A 12,290-nucleotide genomic window follows, 5' to 3' on the forward strand; every position below is an offset into this window, starting at 1 on the left:
TAATGAGCAAAACTGTCATTCGTCTTACAACCTTCTCTCACCTTACCTATCACACTGAAAGATTTAAAATTCTTCTGGAAAGTCTGTGCCACTTCATTTATTATATTGAAAAAAATTAAACACCAACTTTTAAATACTTTTAGCATGGTTTTTTGCAATCTAACTACCTGCCCTTTGGTGCCTAATATCTTCTTAGAAGATACGACCTGGTAAATTTAGTATGGATTACCACAGACTGCATTTACTTCTAATGAGACATAGTTTCTCCTGATCTTTTTCATCTATCTTCAGAGAAGAAAGATAAAAAAAAAACCTTGTTTCTGTCAGAGTTCGTTCTTTGGTGTCAGGGAAACATGCTGGGTTTTTTCCTTCTCCATCTTCTAAGTTTTCACCTTGATCTTGTAAAATATTACAAATAATCCAAATGCATATATTGCACTGCTATTTTGTAAATTCAAACTGAATAGTCAAATAGTCTAACATAATGATAATGAATACTTGAGAATATATATTTCCATCTTCAAGAAATGTGTTGGGTGGTACATTTCCAAATTTCAGGAGACTGGTGGGTGACTTGCAGAGTAAGGCAAATGCAAATTAAGAGCTGAATCAAGGGCCTTCTGAGGACTTCAAAGGGCTTTGGATCGAGCCTCAAGTTCTTAGGACTTTTCATCTCTAGATATCAAAATACTTCACAACAATCAGTACATTTCATTACGTCTATTTTATTGATGGGGAAACTGAGGTATAGAACAGTGAAACAATTTTCCCCCTATCATTTAGTGAGTCTGTGGCACATCACAGGATAGCAGTCAGCTCCCATGACTTTCCCTTTCTGCCATCTCAATCAAGTTTTCTCACAAAGATTGCCTTAGGAAATAATAGTTAGGCTTGTTACTCCAGTAATTTTGCCCCCCCCCCCGACTAAACTCTGAAGTAACATCACTTCACAGGGGAGATCTGTATACTGATCCCTCAGGACTGGTGCTAGATAAACCTTCAAAATCCCAGTGTGCTGTGCCTGCCACCACCAACTCTCATCATGGCAGTTCACTTGCATCTTTTCCTATCACCCTTTGATCCTCCCCATCTCTTACTAATCTCAGCTACTTCAAGGGATTAGACAGAATTCAAATGAGACCCTGTGTTGATTTAGAAGTCTGTTCTTTCAGACAGAAATTGTATCCTCTCATCTATGTTCAAAAATAAGTAGCATGCTATCATCACCACCACAATATAAATGGTTAATTATAATAAGGAGCCTGATGCTCAAAAAAAGTAACAAGATCTTCGAATGCCCCTGTCCTGTTTCTTCTAAACCATATCATCTGGTTTATATGTTGGGGGCTGGACTGTCTGCATGATGTTAAATAGTTAACTGGAAAGCCTGGCACTTTGTCATGGAGGAGCATTCTTAATAGCTGCTGTTTAACACATACCATGGGAAAAAAAGATTGTGAGTGCCCATTGGATGAGCAACAGCAGTTAACTAATAAATACTATTCCCAAGTGATTCACAAACAATGAAGTAACCAAAAAGAGCCATGTTTATTTCTATTCTGTTTTCAAGCAGGAGAACAAAATCAATATTTGCTTAATGGAAAAAGGCAATACTTCAGGCAGGCCATCAAGGGTGGAAGGGCTGTCCTGTAGCCAAAGCATAAGGCTGGGAATCAGGAGACAGAGATTTTCCTTTTGAATTGCTTAAAATGAACTAGTATTGCTCTTTGCCTCACTTTCCCCACTTGAAAAATGGGAAGTTGCTGCTACCGGATCCTGAAGCAAATAGATGATAAGTTTTCAAACACTATGGGTATTTTCTGGCCTGGCAGTGAACACTGTGGAGAAGTGTTGCTGGTGGCCTGTCACTATCATTACTGACAGCAACCCAGGCACAGATAAAACTGAGGCTGCTTCTTAGCACCATGCTAAAAATCTACTTAAATGAAGTGGGAAGGTGAGGACTAGAATTCTGCTGCTGCTATGCATACCTAGCATGCAATGGGTAGAGCCCCTCAATATCCAATCCAACATCTCATAAAAGTATTATTATCCAGAATACCTTCTTGGCGGCTAAAGAATGAGAAGAATGGAAAGAATTAATTTCAAATTCAAAAACTGGCTTTTTGGAAGGATATCATCCTATTATTGCCATGTGGCAGCTGTATGTATCCACATCCATTGTAGACAGAGATCATCTCGTTAACATTGTTATACTATAACCACATGCTGTAGGAATGCTGCGTAGGAATGCTATGTATAAAAGCTGTGAGGCCTTTTTTTCTATGAAATACTCATATTTTTTAAAACCTTTGGAGAAAAATCACTTCCTTATACAGCATTTTTTAAATCCACAGCCTTTGGATAACATAACATCAACAGTCCTACATTTGAATTTGCTGGAGTCTGCTGTTACATTTACCAGAGCTAGGTATGTTTCCCACATCAAAATAAAACTCGCTGCAAATGTATTTGACTAAAAAGGTATTCCACTCCAAGGTGAAGAGAGGTAAGAGAAGATACTTAAATAGTCTGTATATTACCTCAGGCACCACTCACAGGCACTACCCTGCACCCCAGGGACCTGGATTTTGACTCTGACATTGCTTCATAATCAAGGATTGTCCCAGGGTGAACTGTCAGCCTTCAGCTATGTGGTCGGGGGTCAGATCCTGAGGGGATGCAAGCGGACAGGAAGAGACGACAAGGAAAACATAGCTGTGCAAAGAAGCAGGTTGATACACGCAGCTAAAGATGTAATGAAAGAAAGAACTGGTTTTAAGAGTTTTTTTCTAAGCTAGGTTATGATTAGAGCATCAGAAAACAGAACACACAGTGTGGATTGTGCTTTCAGTGAATGGAGAGGTTGTCCCATAGGTACAGGAATTTGTGATTAAAAGCCCTGATGGCAATAAACTGATGGCCTGATCCTCAGTTACACTGAGGCCTTGGGTTTTTTTTAAGTTTCCTGTGAGTGTAAAAAGGGTCCGTAATGTAGATAATTATTTGTGTGAATGTCATACACAACTGGGAGGAGTTCACTGAGACAATCAAGGTCTTACTCTGCAGGCCAAGATCCATTCTGCACCTCTGCTCAAACAGCGTAGCATCTTGGTATGGTGGTAACAGCAGTCAGAGGGGCTGTACAGGCTTGTGACACTTTTAATTTAATGTTTTGGGCTGCAGGAAAGTTAATTGGACTTTTCTCATGAATGAAACTGCAGGATCTGTAGAGAAATTAAGATGGTCCAGTTATGCTGTAATAACTGGGAATGAAGGCAACTTTACATCATCAGAAAATACATGGATGTATTTTTTTTCAGTTGTAACCAGCTATGTGCCTCTAATTTCATGTGGTCATACCATTGCTGTTTCAGTCCTTGGTTTTACAGAGAATATGGAATATTTGGGTGAAATCTTAACGTCCTTTTGATGAACAGCAAAACCCTTATTCAATTCAGTGGAACCAGGACTTTTATGTCACATCTGTCAAATGGCAGTATCAGTAGCTATCTGCTTGGCAGGATTCTAATCGTGGCTTAATTTATTTTGTTGCTTCTCCTCCCTTTTCACATTTTCAGTTCTTTCCTTCCTTCTACTCTCTGGATCTCAGTTAAGCCGTATTACAAAATACATATACAAAGATGGCAAAGTTGAAACTTCACTTCAGAATGTTAGCGTAATATGCTCTATGGTTATAACCAGAATATTATGCATGGAAAACATACAGTATTCCTGAGGTAGGAACTCTGATAACGTCATCAATCATTTCCTGTATGTTATGTACACTATTTAAGTAAGTGGAAAGGTAAGAATTTTTCCTTGAGGTTAAGCATATGTCAAGAAGAAAATTGTTTTTCACTGTAAATACAAAACACATTTTCCAAATATCTATTTAACATTGACTCCATTAAAAACCTTCAGTAACAGAGCAGATCAGAAGAAGTGAGGGAAAATAATTATCAGAAATAACACTTGTGAAGAAAATGAATAGGAGAGAGCTTTACCAGGCTTTGGTGATTTGACTCCGGACAGTCAAAGGCAAGATACAACACAGCTGTAAAGAAAATGAAATTTTCTCTATCCATATGCCAATATTTTAAATATTTATTTCTTATATATTAATTATTTGAAGAACAATGGTTGATATTTTCAAAATCATAAAATGTTAGTAGAAATCTTTTCCTACTGAAATCAATAATAAAAATTCTATCAGCTTCACTGGCAGCAGGGATAAGCAGCTGCTTCTGAAAATATTACTTTATGGGGGCTTTTCTTTTGGCATGTGGAGGGAAGAGGGTTATTTTGTAAATACGTGTAATCTATAGTTTTTTCACCTTGAAATCATACAAAATATGACAAGTTCAAAAAGAATGCTACTTTTGTTTCAGATGGAAAAGACTTCCATAAGAACTCCAAATCGTTAACAGTGAGAAGATGTGGTATAAACAAACTGATTTACTGTGTCTTCACAACACAGCAAATGAGGCAGCTCAAGCCAAATATAGAGAAGCTTCATATTCAGTGACAACTCATCTATCCACTATATATATAAATATCCCATACTACATTTTCTTCAGGATTGTATCTGATGAAAATATCACTATTTAGGTAGTAATCTGTTCCTTCACTGTTATTGCAAAATTCTTTTTTAAGATACTTGAACAAATGTTTGTACTGCTGACCCTTTTAATGAATGTCTCAACTAACAACGGAAGAACCCTCAACAGGCATGAAATTTAAGATTAAAAGAAGAATGGCTTATGTTCTATTAATTTTGTTCTATTGCATCCTGAAACTTCCTTTTTCTTTAGATTAAAATACAAGTAGACCAATTATATCCAAGGTATGTCTGTTACATTGTATTCTGTACATTACATTATGTTCTGTATATTACAGAAGATACTGTAATATAGAAGAATGCCACTGAGTAAGATTTGGAAAAGAGATTTTTATGATGTGTCAGTTTAGGTAAGCCATTTGGAAAGATGCTTTTCAAATAGGTGGTCCTATTTAAAAGGAAACACACATTGCACAGAGCTGTTGGGAAACTTAGTACTGCATCATCTTCTGGTTACCCATGATCAATATCTGGAAGCAGCTGTGGCAGGTATGAGTGAAAGCAGCAGTGTATTACTGAGATTCATGCAGATTTGTAACAGCATAAGGAAAATAATAGCAAAATACTTGGGTAATATCACTTGTATATAGAAAGACCACAGGAGCACAAAATTATTCTGTGTATGGGTCCATACTGCCAGCTTGGCTCACTCTTTATTTCCAGTGCCCCATTGCCCTGATTACCAAACCCATGTATGTGGCTGTTCACACCTGGGCTCCCCTATTTAGTGAGGAAGATAGTGTCCTCTGTGACAGTTCACTCCAAGGTCTGCTATTGGCTGGTAATACTACGGCAGACCCCATCAAGTTTGGCTCCTTCCTCTTGAGACAGTCCTCCAGCACTACCCCAGAAGGCTTCATGCCTTTGCATGTTCCTTTGTGTCTCCTTCCTGGACATGAGAAATCTCAGCATAATGCAAGACACCCACCTGACAGACAGAAAAACTATCTTCAAATCATTTCAGGTACTTAAAATTGGAAACTCACAAGAAAGCAATGCCTCAAGTCAGTCTGCACCAATCGCCTTGGGAACCAGGACTCTCTTGCAGGTGCAGCCTATTACAGGAATATAGACAGAAGTGTCTCGATAATTCAGGAAATACAAGGACTTCATTATGCCAGTGACATACGTGATAAAACAGTTGATCGTAATGAACATGATAAACAGTTCTGTTAAAGTCACATTGTAAGACAGATAACTTGTAAAAATTATCTTAACCTAGATTGAAGTTTTAGAAATTCGGATTCTGGATTTTCAGTTTCAAATTCCAGAAATGTTAGTAAAACTATAAAAACCTAGAGTCAAGATTTGGGGTCCTACCTAACTAAGTATTTTCTTTCGAGAATTGGTCTCACTTATAGACACCAGCTCTCAGTACATAGGAAGGAAGTCCAATTGCTGAAAGCTAACATAACCTAAATATCAATATGGGAATTAAATTTAAGCTTGTTCTTGAGACTCTTGGGCCAAACAGTATCTTAAGACTGTTCTAACCATTAAGCATTAATTTTAAATTAGATCAAATTTGAGTTTTTTCTCAGATGAAAATGCTCATTATTCAAATTACATTTATGTTTGACAATGGAAATATGGCTCTTACTAGAAACAAACACTAATGCTGCTTTAAAAAGATGAAACTAATGAATAGCCAGCTAGGAGGAACATATAAATGGGAAGTGGGAACTCTTAAAAGAATAGTGAGGACTCTAGAACAAGGCAACAAACCACAAAATATCCTCGAGGAAGACATGAAGGCATCCATTACAGGTTTGTATCTCTAGACTTTCATTTTTATATTTTGTTTCAAAGAGAAAAAAATCAGTGGCAGTAACTGTAAATTGAAACCTAGGAATCATAAAAATATGTATTGTAGGAAACAGGAAAAAAAAGAAGTCAGTGTTAGAAGAATTAAAGACAAGAAGTGTTCTATTAGGAAGGAATCCTAAAAATGGAATGACAGCTGGAAATGGTAGTTATTCACAGTAAGAAAATAAACTCAAGATAAGTGACTATCTTGCTTTAGTTTAACACTAATAGTCATGTGCCACTAGGCACAAATTAAGAAAGATGGTAACAGATTGGAGATATACCAGACAACAGTCACAAAAATTATTTGTAGGATGCAAAACATATTTTGTGAAAGAATCAGTAGCATCTTTCTATTTAACTCAACAAATAACTAAGAAGTGATTGCACGTTAGGCTATGAGTATTCACATGGGGAACAGAAATGTCTTAATACAGAACTTTCTAAAGTTGCTGACAGACAATGGAGTAGTGGACACAATGGAGTGGTTCAAAGTTGGAATAAGACAAATTCAAATTTGCCATTGGGATAAGGAAAACCCATTACATACCAAGTCCTGCAATATTAGAGCTAAGGGTCAAAAGTGGTAGGAGAGCCATAGCAGATCAGTTTAAAACAGGAAAAAAATAAATAATTTCTTTAAGCAGCAGGCAGAGAACTTCTGGGCTTTATTGCCTCAGGAGATTGTAGAGGCAAGCAGCATCAGCAGGTCCAAAAGAGACAAATTCATCAACAGCAGGTTCATTAACAGATACTAGAAGGAGCAGTCAGGTATCATCCCTAGTTCCATGCCAGTAGATGGTAAGACAAGGGGAGTGGAGCTCAGAGGTAAGTGCTCTTCCCAAAGAGCATCTCTTATTGCCACTGTTAGGGATCAAGCACTGGTCTAGGTGGACCTTGTTCTTTGTTCTGACCTTGTAAGACATTTCTTTTGCGTTCTTTATTTTTCCAGCAGTGAGTATAACTGCCCTTGAAATGACTTATCAGAAGTGCAGGGAGTTCTGTGTAATTGGAAATGTTATGTCAAGGTATGTTTTCTTTTAAAAAAATGGTACAAAGAGGAATTAATTCAGGTAAATCTCATGGCCCATGTTAGGGGGGAGTTTAGATTAAATCACAGCGCTATTCCCGTCTGGCTTCATAATCTATAGATCTATGAAATTTTCTCGTAGTATAATAATTTTTCAATTTCAGACTTGCTCCTTCTTTACCAGGCCTTTAATATTTTTAACTATAAGGTTTTTAAGAGGGTCCCGTACTGCCTCTCCCTTTATATATAGCCCTTGTTTATCTTTAATAAATGGATAATTGTACTGGCTTTATGTTGTTTACTGTTCTTCACATTTTTTCATCTTCTCTGTGTGCTCTACCTAGCACAAGAAGGTATCTTTCAATAAATATTGCCTGAGAGTGGAGATGAAGAAAGGGAGCAGAAGAAACACAGACAGGGACTGAGGGTCAGAGGAAGAAAAAAGACTAAGGGAAATGTTATTCCTGAAGGATTTGAAAATAATTCCCTATAATTTGGGAGTCTTTAAATGTCAGGGAACGCAGATCAACTATTTTAAAGAATTTGTAATAAACTTTCTGATATTATTACCACTCTAATTCTTATTAAAATAGCTGATCATTTAAGTTTAATTTAAATATGCTGCAGTGGCGGGACATAGTAGTAATGTTTTCCATTTCTTACCTTGCCTTTTTGGTGATATGGTGAATTACACAGGGGTAATCTTTAGCTCCAATTAAAGAAGGCAGTTACTATGATGCTCATATGATACTACTATGTTTTATGATGCTCATGTAATATTACTAAGTTTAACAAAAAGACACTTAGTTAACCTTGTTAATGACTTTGCTACAAAGATTTGCATAAGACTTTATGAACACGGTTTATCTAGCTTCAAGTCATTAAAGTGTATTTATTTGATTTTTTAAAAAATTATAATTGAAATAGTTTTTGTAGTCAGTTGTTCTGATACTTATTTCAGGAAGAAATGTGATAAATTTTAGAGGTGGATTAAGAAGAAAAAAGTAAACAACTGCAAAATAATATAATGCTAGCAGGTGAAATAGGATCTTTTTTAAAGTACAAAGTTCCTGAACATATTCAAGACTATATTTATGGAAGCTATGGTACTCTGAAAGTATCTTCAGAGAAATAATTCTTTGATAGCAAGAAAAAAAAAAAGCCTTTGCAAGTTTCTATCTACAAACAAACAAACAAACAGAAAGAGGAAAGCCTTTGAACTTCTATTATTTTGACAACAATATTAGCTATGTTTTATCCAGCATAGTGTTTTTAAATGCTATTAACTTACAGACAACACTGCTTTTTTTTTTCTTTTTTTTACGGAATAAGTGGTGGCGAGAGTGGTGAGAGATAACCTAGCTGAATATTTTGTTGGATGAATCAGTCCTACTTGAAAGCAACTGAGAGCTCTTGGAAACTGAAATACAATAATCTCTACCATGGATACTTGCGACTTGTTATGTTTCACAGTAGTCAGGGAGAAAGTGTGCTAAAGCAAGAGATAAAAATTCTATCAGTATTTGGAATCTGGATGTTGGTCAAGGTCCAAGTTTCAATGATATTTCTGATTTCTGTGGTACAAGATAAATCAGAAACTCCTGACAGACTTGAATTTTAGAAGGCTGGATGGAGGTGTCAGTATCCTGTTAGAAATGTCCTGCAGAATTCCCATCAACTGGCAGCTCTGCATTAGAGTAGGCGCTATGAACATTAAAAGCATCATGGTATGGCTAAAATCTTTATTTAAGAGAGTTATGAAGAGTGCTACTTTTGGTGAATCAAGTTAAAACTAAACGATAAGGTAGAGCCAGCCTATCACTTGAGATGGATCTGAGCCAAAACGCTCTACCTAAACTTCAGAGTGTTCATAATCTCACCAGGGATCCCAAACGTCTCCCACTTGTACAACTGACTTAACCCAAACTTCATATCTATGTGCTGGCATACAGTAAGACAGAATAGGTTTTAAGGTTAGGACGGAACGTTTACTTCCCTTAGGCAATGTTATATTTTCCACTTATGCTGAACTACACTTAAGCTTTTTATCTCCAAAGGTTGACTGGGATGTTCTCAGGCCCAAGTCTGTAGGATGCCGAGTGCTTTGCGGGAGGTGCTGAAAGATTTTAAAACCCATTGACGTCATTGCTTCTTGATGGCTTTCAGCACTTTTGGAGGGCGGGTGTGGGAGAGGTGGCAGAATCAGATGCCAACATATTAAATTTTCCTGACACAATAAAAACCTATAATCGTGGCAGATTTAATTCATACCTTAAGTCTAAACAAGAAAAAAAATTAGTTTTGCACATTTCTGCCAGAAATAAGTAGCACACTGTAAGTAAATCACATTGTTTATACCACTTACACTATGTGCAATGAAAACAAGAACAGCTGTTCCTTGACTGCTCTGTTTGTAACAAATGTGCCCTGTTAGCTGTTATAATAGCAAAGTTTACAAGATCTGCCATCTTTTCCCTTACACTCTGTTTTTCTTGGCATTTATAAAGTCAGTTATTAATGTTCATTCCAGTTTAAAAAGTGCCACAAAATGTCTCTGTTGAGGGGGAAAAAAAACAAACCAAAAAGAAAATCAACCTTGAAACCCAAAACCCTTATGCAGTTTTTTTTCTGGTGAAAGTGGGAAAAAAATCCCCATATCGGGCAAAGTTTCCTTTCACTAGATATACACAGTCTTCAAGTACCAGATAAGATAGGTTGTGCATTACATATTACAGCACAAATCCTGGCTTCATTGACAGCAATGGTATTTTTTTCATTGATTTCAACAGGACTAAGATTCAAGAAGTTCAGAATGGGACTGTAATGATTTCTCTGGGTAAGCAACACAGCTGTCAGGAAACATCTCTTACAGTTTCTTATATAAGTTTATTAAGTCTCATCTTGAAATCAGTTAAATTTCTTGCCCTTTCTTCTGAGGGCCATGCTTGTCTGACACATGGGGATCTACTTCTCATTTCCAGCCTAAATGTGCTGAAAATAGTTGATACTTATTTTATCTCATACCTGTTATTTTAATAGCTCTTTTTCCTCTTCAGCTCTTTTTTTATTTCTAGACTGAAGAAGCTAAGCCTTTTTTTTTTTTTAGCCGGAAAAACTTAACCCTTTTTTTTTTTTTAGCCGGAAAAACTTAACCCTTTTTTTTTTTTTAGCCGGAAAAACTTAACCCTTTTTTTTTTTTTAGCCGGAAAAACTTAACCCTTTTTTTTTTTTTAGCCGGAAAAACTTAACCCTTTTTTTTTTTTTAGCCGGAAAAACTTAACCCTTTTTTTTTTTTTAGCCGGAAAAACTTAACCCTTTTTTTTTTTTTAGCCGGAAAAACTTAACCCTTTTTTTTTTTTTCCAGTCTTCTCCAGTAGAACAGACCTTAAATTTCTATGATCCTTATAGTGGTCCTTTGCTCTCTTCCAGTTTGAATTCAACTTCTTTTGCAACAAAGGTGATTTGAAATTGACCGTCATTTCCAGGTGAGGTCTCAACAATATTTTGTACAATGTCAGCCAAACATGTCCTTCTCTGTAGATATCCCTTGGCTTATTTGGTCAGGATGACATTGACTCCTTCGCCATTGTACACTGATAGGTAAGAGACCAAAAAAGGATGTTTTCTTATATTATGTCATTTGCAAATGAAACATATTCACGATATATTTGTATGTTCTGTATTGACACTGTTAAATGTGATAGCTCTCTCACCTCAATGTCAATCTCTGAGTGTGATTGATTTTAAAGGGCAGTTGTATTGACTCTCAGTTGAAATTCTGGCTATTACTTTCTGAAGGTATACAACGATATACATGGTTTTCATATCCCAACTAATACTCTCTGCAACTTGCATTGTATGGCCTTATGGTCACTCAGCTCCAGTATAGCATTCTGCGATTTCTCTTTTATTGCCAAAGCTGACCTGTACATTTTTAAATTCTTGCCTTTGATCCCAAAGGTAGTGACTGGGTAGCGACTGTAGCTCCACCTTAGATTTGGACCAGCCCCACTGGAAAAACCTGAGGGATAAAAAGTACTGCCTATTGCTTTTTAGTTTTGGTTACATTTTTAATGTATAAAGAAAGTAATTTGTGTTCAAGCAAGGCATTCAGGTCTTGTTTAAGTTTTGAAAGAAAAAATGCAGCAGCTCCTAGAATTGTGGAAAGATATTTAGGCTTTCCAAAATCCTTCTCCTGGCACTAAAGCGTGCATGGGGAATGTCAATATTGACAAATTAAGTAAAAACCACAGAGAGGACAGAGGCTGCTACATGTCTCACCAGAGGATCTGATGGAAGACAGAGCTGTGCTTGACCAAGTGCTGCTTAGATAGGCACCAATAAATGGGCCTTGTGCTGAAGATCAGTCAGTCCAGTGTGCAACATGGTGGTGGGCACGGGTACGCTGCAAGTGGCTCTCAGCTTCAACTGCACCCACACCCCCGCTAAACTGAGGCCATCTCATCATTCACCAGGGTGGTCGCCTTCAGTCTCATCACAGTTGGGTGTACAAATGTCTCTCTGAGGGAACTGAAGGAATTCAGATGAATTAAAAAAGTGTCTCACTTGCTGCTAAGGAGGGCAGAAGGAAAACCCGAGTGGGAGATGTTGTCCCGGTTGGGCCCAGCCTTGTCTCTGCCCTTGGCATAGGTTGTAAGGCAGCACCACCATATCCAGAGCTGGGCAAGAGCCACCCCATCTCCCCAAAATAACCAACCACAACAGCAGCAGCAAAGAAGAAGGGGGAAAAAAAAAAAAAAAAAAAAAAAAAAAAAAAAAAAAAAACCCCCCCCCCCCAAAAACACCATTTCCCGGGGGCCCCCCCCCCCCCGC

The sequence above is a fragment of the Egretta garzetta genome, unplaced genomic scaffold, assembly GCF_000687185.1.
Source record: "Egretta garzetta isolate BGI_Z169 unplaced genomic scaffold, ASM68718v1 scaffold127, whole genome shotgun sequence".
Classification (NCBI taxonomy): Eukaryota; Metazoa; Chordata; class Aves; order Pelecaniformes; family Ardeidae; genus Egretta; species Egretta garzetta.